The sequence below is a fragment of the Tursiops truncatus genome, chromosome 12 (assembly GCF_011762595.2).
Source record: "Tursiops truncatus isolate mTurTru1 chromosome 12, mTurTru1.mat.Y, whole genome shotgun sequence".
NCBI lineage: Eukaryota > Metazoa > Chordata > Mammalia > Artiodactyla > Delphinidae > Tursiops > Tursiops truncatus.
The window spans coordinates 31547303-31554360 of record NC_047045.1 but is presented as its reverse complement, the minus strand read 5'-3'; the positions used below and the strand labels follow the sequence as shown (position 1 = coordinate 31554360).

Genomic DNA, 7058 nt, shown 5'->3' with positions numbered 1-7058 from the left:
TTATTTATGTATTTATTTTTTGGTCGCGCCCTTGGCAGTGAAAGCACAGAGTCCTAACCACTGGACCGCCAGGGAATTCCCAAAAGATTTATTTTAAATAGAGATAAATAGTTGGATTAGCCACCTAGGTAGCAGGCTAGGTGGGTGGATGGATGAGAAATACGCAACCCAATGTTATCAAAGAGCCTAAGGGAACTGCCTTGTGCGGTGGGATGTCCCAGCAGCTCTCCTCATCTTCATCTGCCCCCATCCTCACACACACCACCAGGTAGCACCCAGACTCACCGCATAGTAACGAGGGCTCTGCGCTCTCAGGCCTCTGGTTGTTTACCTGAGCACCCACAGACCTGGCAGTTTTGCTCTCGTTTTTCCCTGAGAACCAATCAATGGATGCTGAACCTTAACTCTTCCAGAGGCAAATCTCTCCGTGCTCTTGAGATGACATCTTCCTCTGAGATCAATCAGTTCAGGCCCAGGTGACTGGCACTCTACAGACCTGCTGGGGCCAAATGTTTTTGACACTTTTGTAGCCTTATAAGGATCCCTGCAATCCCTAGTCGTTGCCCAAGATTCAGACACCCACACTGATTCTTTTCTATAATCTCTCCCTAAGACTGTTTCTTGAATTTGTCTTCCCTGACTCAACCTCCCACTTCTCCCTTCTACACTTTTCTGCTGTGACCTCTATAAGCACCAGTTCATGATTTATCAACTACCCTACTTCTCAAGTCTGCCTTGAAGTTTCCTTTACTTTCTACCTTAACTGAAACCTGGCTTTCCTCTGAGGATTTGATTTCACCTGCAGCCATTCTGAGAGGAAGTTTCATATTGTCTATGAACCTCAGAGTTGCGAGATGGGATTTGAGTTCTTTTCACTCACTGCCATTACTCTTTTTTCTTTTTTTCTGCTTTTTAAAAATTCTTTTACAGAGGTGGGCTCATACTACATATGAGGTTTTATAAATGTACTGTTTCAAATTTATTTATTTATTTTAGGCCCCGCCATGTGGCATGTGGCACCTGGTTCCCTGACCATTGATTAAACCCGCACACCCTGCATTGGGAGTGCAGAGTCTTAACCGCTGGACCATCAGGAAAGTCCCATTACTCTTTTTTTTAATATTTATTCATTTATTTGGCTGTGCCAGGTCTTAGTTGCGGCATGTGGGATCTTTAGTTGCAGCATGCGAACTCTTAGTTGTGCATGTGGGGTGTAGTTCCTTGACCAGGGATCAAACATGGGCCCCCTGCATTGGGAGCGAGGAGTCTTAGCCACTGGACCACTGCCATTACTGCCATTACTCTTGAATAAAAGCTCTCATGTCTCCAAGCCTCAAGTCTGGCTCTCCTAACCTTTACTCCCTGTTTATTGCCAAACTCCACTTCTGGCCACAACCCTCAATCACAGTGTCTTTGTTCTTACCTAAGTCCTCCCAGCTTCCTGAGTAACTCCAACGTCTATGTGGATGGTTTGTGCATTACCTCATCAGCAACAGAACCTTGTCTCTAGAGACTTCTACCATACCTTTATGGTCAACACCTGAGGTTACCTAAGAACATCTGAAGCCATAGATTGGAACATCCCACTCAGAGGAGAAGGCCTCTTTGAAACTATGATAGAAAACCAAGAAGCCATAGAAGAAAAAATTGAAAAATAGCAAGCTGGGGAAAATGTTTGCAAACTAATTTACAGAAAAAGAATTCTCTTTCTCAATTAGGACCTCATATAAATCAATGAAAAATACTAATAACCCAGTGAAGAAAATGAACAGTTCATAGAAAAGTCAATACAAATGCATCTTTCAAAAAAAATGTACTCAACCTCACACATAATAAGAAACACAAATTTAAAACTACGAGACTGCTTTCTCATTGACAATTAGGAAGGATCAAAATATTTAAGAATATGTGTGGTTAGGCTATGTATGAGAAAAGAGACACTTTCAAAACACTGTCAAAACTAAGAGTGTGTATTGCTCTTTCTGGAGAACAATATGGCAACATCTATCACAATTACAATGCATGGCTCTTTTGACCCAGAAATTCCATATATATATATATATATATATGTATCTGTGGTATTCTATGAAGAAAGAAAGAAAGAAAGAAAGGAAGGAAGGAAGAAAGAAAAACGAAGAAAGAAAAAGAGAATGAGAAAGAAAGAAAGAAAGAGAAAGAGAAAGAAAAAGAAGCTTGGAAGTTCTATGTTTACGATAAAAAAGAAAGTAAGGTGCAGGACAGGCAGTTAAATGATACAATTTGTGTAAAAATAAATAGGAAATGCTTTTATAATGCATAGAATATCTCTGGGAATAAACACAGAAGCTGATGGTTGTATTTGTCTCTGGGGAGGGGTCTGGGGAACAGTTAGGAGGAGACTGTATCCTTTAGCGTCCCAGCAGGAAACTGAAGGCACATGCAAACTGGATATTTTGAGGACCATTTAATAAAAGGACTGTTTACAAAAATGCAGAACCCCAGCTCTAGCAACAGCAGGAAGCCATTGCCAGCCCTCTGGCTGAAGGAGAAACGTGTGGACTTAGTTCCTGAAACCCACAGAGGGAGCCACGTGAAGAGAGACACAGCATGGGGCAACTCTGCAGGAAAAGATACTAAGGATTTGTCATCCCTTCCTTACTCCCCTCCGGTCCTCTGATCTCCATCACAGGCAAGCTCCACGACGGCAGCTTGGGTACCCACAACCGCTGCTGTCCTTCATGAAGGTCAGCATCTGGGGCAAGGAGCAGGGTGCATCCGGAGGCGACATTGGTGTGTGTGTGGGGATATCTGGGTAGAAATTGACTTTTCATTGCATTCTTCTCTGTAGCTTTTGAATTTTGTACTGTGTTTATGTATTAATATCAAAAATAATGCATGTGATCCCTTTTTAAAAAGAATGGAGAAATATTTATTCCCCTCTCTGACGATCAACCTTTGCTTCCTCCTTTCACAGCCAAATTCATTGTGGGTGTTTTCTGCACTTACTATCCCACCTTCATTTTTCAAGCCTGGCTTCTGACCCCCTGACACTTGAAAGTGCTCGCCTGCCAAGGTCAGTAATGTCTACGCTGCTGGGCTAAATTATTTTACTTGACTTGTTAGGAGCATATGATGCAATTGATCCCATCTCACACTTTCTTGAGACGCCCTCTTCCCTTGGCTTCTGCGGCCCTACACCTGTCCGGCTTCCCTCCTGGCCTCTCTTTTCTTCTCAGTTTCCTGGTTGGTCCTATCTTCCTCTGGCCATCCTCTAACTGTGGCATTCTCAGGGCTCTGTCCTTGGCCCCTGTCTCTTCTCACTTAGCATTCACCCTCACATTCTCATGTCTACCCTTTAATGACCCCCACCTGTCTCATTCCCAGGCCCAAAGCTCTTTTCTAAACCCACACATTCTGTTGCCATCGGGCATCTCCATTTAGGCATTCAATAGGCTGTTAGGGGTTGAACTGTGTCCCCCTAAAATCCATATGTTGAAGTCCTAATCGTCCAGTACCTAAAAATGTGACTGTATTTGGAGGTAGTGCCTTCAAAGGGATAATTAAGGTAAAATGAGGTCATTAGGGTGGTTGTAATCCAATATGACTGATGCCCTTAGATAAAGAGGAGATTAGGACACAAACGTACAGAGAAAAGACCATGTAAAGACACAGGGAGAAGATGGCCATTAACAAGCTAAGGAGAGAGGCCTTAGAAGAAATCAACCCTGACAACAGCTTGATCTCAGACATCTAGCCTCCAGAACTGTGAGGAAATAAATTTCTGTTATTTAAGCCATCCAGTCTGTCGTACTTTGTTAGAGCAGCCCTAGCACACTAATGCACTGCCCAAGCTAAAAATCTTCCAAACCCTTTCATGACCCACCTTCTTAATTGCCCCTCACTTATCTGAGCCTGGTTATTATTTGAATATCTTTTCTTAGCATCAAGTCAATCTTCAGGAAATGTTTTCTGAGTGTTGCATACTGATTAATAAAATGCCCAAGTCCAGTGGATCAGAAAGTAGATAGGCAAAGTCACCTTATGGTGACAACAAGCTTCCAGCTATAATGTTGGATATCTGGGTAGGGGAGTATTAGATCTCTTCTCCACAAATCAAGCCAAGAAAGCAGAAGCTTTACAGTAAAATTCAGGGTAACATTTTCAAGTAAACTTTATTTTTTGAATAATACAGAGATATTTTAATAAAATAACATTAAATTTCATTATATAAAACCAGCAATAATGCTAACATCACATCCACCTTTTTAAAAAATATTTATTTGGTTGCTCTGGGTCTTAGTTATGGGAGGCAGGCTTCTTATTTGCGGCAGGCAGGCTCCTTAGTTGTGGCTCCAGGGCTCCTTAGTTGTGGCATGTATGTGGGATCTAGTTCCCTGACCAGGGATCGAACCTGGGCCCTCTGCATGGGGAGCATGGAGTCTTATCCACTGCGCCACCAGTGAACCCCACATCCACTTATTACTACAAGAGCAGGATCTTAAATCTCTTAAGCTATATTTTGAAGCATGAAGTATAACATTCTTGTGAAAATGTTGTCCAGGATAAAAGAAACTTATAAAATATTTTATTCACTTGTTTATGCTCTTTGTGTTGGTTCCTGAAAAAAGGTGCCATGATGTCACTACTCCCCCAGGATACTCCGTCTTCTCCCTCTTCTCCATCTAAGGCCCTACCCCACCTCTCCTGCCCCATGGCTTCCGCCCTCAGCTCCTAGAACTTGAGCATCAGATCAGCTTCTCATAAGGCATATGCATTATTCTCTGTTCTAATTGCTTTTCTTGAGTCTTGATTCATTTTCTTTCCATTTCTGATTCTACTGCTGCCCCAACCCTTTTATCTGTGTGTCTAGTGTCCAGACTCAGCAAGAATGGTGACTTAATTGGGTTGGTTAGGAACCATCCAACATGGGGTTCTGTCTCTTTGGGGCAGAGTTTTTGTTTTCTTTTTTCTTGTGTGCTTCATTTTTTTCTTTTTTTTTCTTTTTAAAACATCTTTATTGGAGTATAATTGCTTTAAAATGGTGTGTTAGTTTCTGCTTTATAACAAAGTGAATCAGCTATATGTATACATATATCCCCATATCTCCTCCCTCCTGCATCTCCCTCCCACCCTCCCTATCCCACCCCTCTGGGTGGACACAAAGCACCGAGCTGAACTCCCTGTGCTATGCAGCTGCTTCCCATTAACGAGCTGTTTTACACTGGGTAGTGTATATATGTACATGCCACTCTGGGGCAGAGTTTTTTTTGTTTTGTTTTGTTTTGTTTTGTGGTACGCAGGCCTCTCACTGTTGTGGCCTCTCCCGTGTGGAGCACAGGCTCCGGATGCACAGGCTCAGTGGCCATGGCTCACACGCCCAGCCGCTCCACGGCATGTGGGATCTTCCCGGACCAGGGCACGAACCCGTGTCTCCTGCATCGGCGGGCGGACTCTCAACCACTGCACCACCAGGGAAGCCCTGGGGCAGAGTTTTTGATGCCCCTCATAAGCTAGTGTTCTAGACCACTGATAATCAAAGTGTGGTGTGGCTTCACCTGGAAGCTTGTTAGAAATGCAGAATCTCAGACCTCACCCCAGAACTCCTGAGTCAGAATTTGCATGTGAACAAGATCCCCAGTGATTTGTATACACAGTAATGTTCGAGAAACACTGATCTAATTGTCCCTTTTGATCATTGTGGCAGATTCTCAGATGATACGTATACAAAGTTTAGGAAGCACTGATTTATTTGTCCCTTGTCATATCATTATGGCCAGGCTGCAGAGTGACATGACACAGGCATAGCAATATCTGCGTAAAGGAACGGCCTAAATCTACCTTTCTCAAAAGGTGATAGCATAACAGGCAGGCGTTTGAGGCTTTGTAGTCATTGGATTTAGACGTGGTTCAGAAGACTGAGCCACAGACCGATGGCCTAAAGAAGAAATACCATAGACAGCACTCCAGCACTGGTACCTGGGATGAGAGCCATTGTAGGTGGTGGAAAGCCCAAAGGGCTGCTGGTGTGGGACACATGGGGTTTGAATCCTGGCTCTATCATTACCTAGCTCTGGGACTTGAGCTTGTTAACTTACCTCTCTGAGCCTCAGTTTTCTCATTTGTAAAATAGGGATGCCAATAGTTATTTAACACAGATTGTTTTGGCGAGTTACTGAAAAATGTATCATCACTAGACAGACAGGTGTTCAATAAATATTAGCCCCTTCCTTTTTTTTTTTTTCTCTTGTAATACCTCAATAGTTAGTAAAACAAGGTTCTTGAAAAAATAAAAATAACAAGATGCCTCTAGCTTGGAGCTAATGTCATGGTTATGACGCCAAGGCTTTCAGAATTGGCTGTGGTGGTGGTAGGGGTGGAGTAAAGACGCTCACTCTGGCTCCCCAGGTCTTCATACAATCTCACTAGGTCCTCATGGCTGGACCTAGACACTCAGGCCAATAATTAGGTACAAACGGATATTCTTTAAATACTGGCTCAACATTTAAATGGAGCATAGGCGGATGCCATGGGGGAAGAACAATGGAGGATCCCTGGTGCCAGTGCTTCTTGCCCCCTCCCTGTACAGAGCCTTTAGTTCGGATCCCAAACCTGTCCACTCTGCTTCCTATGCGGCCTCCTGCTCTCTCTCCCCGGAAGACAGTCTGGTGACCACCTCTGTCTCTCCAGCAGGCCCTTGGGTTCCACTCCTTGCAACCTGCCCGTGGAAGTTTCACTTCCAACCGCATGCTCTGCTTCTTGCTGAGAGGTCTGCAGGGGTGTTTGAGACCCCTCATGTGCTGGTGCTTGGGCGCCAGCCTGGCTGCCCTTATCTGGTGGGGGCTGGCACCGCGCCCCACGTTATTAGCTGTATGACCGCCCTCATTGCCTGTTCTAAGGAGCTGGGGCGGCAGGGGAAGTAGAAGGGCGTGTCCCCCTTCACTCCAATGTCGGCTGTCTCACGCAAACGCGTGGAGGCTTCCTATATCCATCCTTTAACCTTACGAGTAATAACCGCCGCCCCCCCCCACCCCGCCACTTGAATTTTTTTTCCGTTCCTTCAAACGATTTTAAACTATCCA

At 44.2% G+C, this 7058-nt stretch overlaps 1 protein-coding gene across 2 annotated transcripts in view; it reads left to right on the top strand.

Annotated features, from left to right (window-relative positions):
* The first annotated feature begins 2959 nt into the window (after window positions 1-2959).
* FAXC (failed axon connections homolog, metaxin like GST domain containing) overlaps window positions 2960-7058 on the top strand; it is a 120795-nt gene continuing 116696 nt past the window's right edge. The window contains exon 1 of one of the 2 annotated variants that reach the window (XM_033867578.2): window positions 2960-3052. The gene's annotated coding sequence lies outside the window, so the exon portion shown is untranslated. The remainder of the gene's footprint in view (window positions 3053-7058) is intronic. The other variant, XM_073789456.1, reaches the window with a different exon arrangement.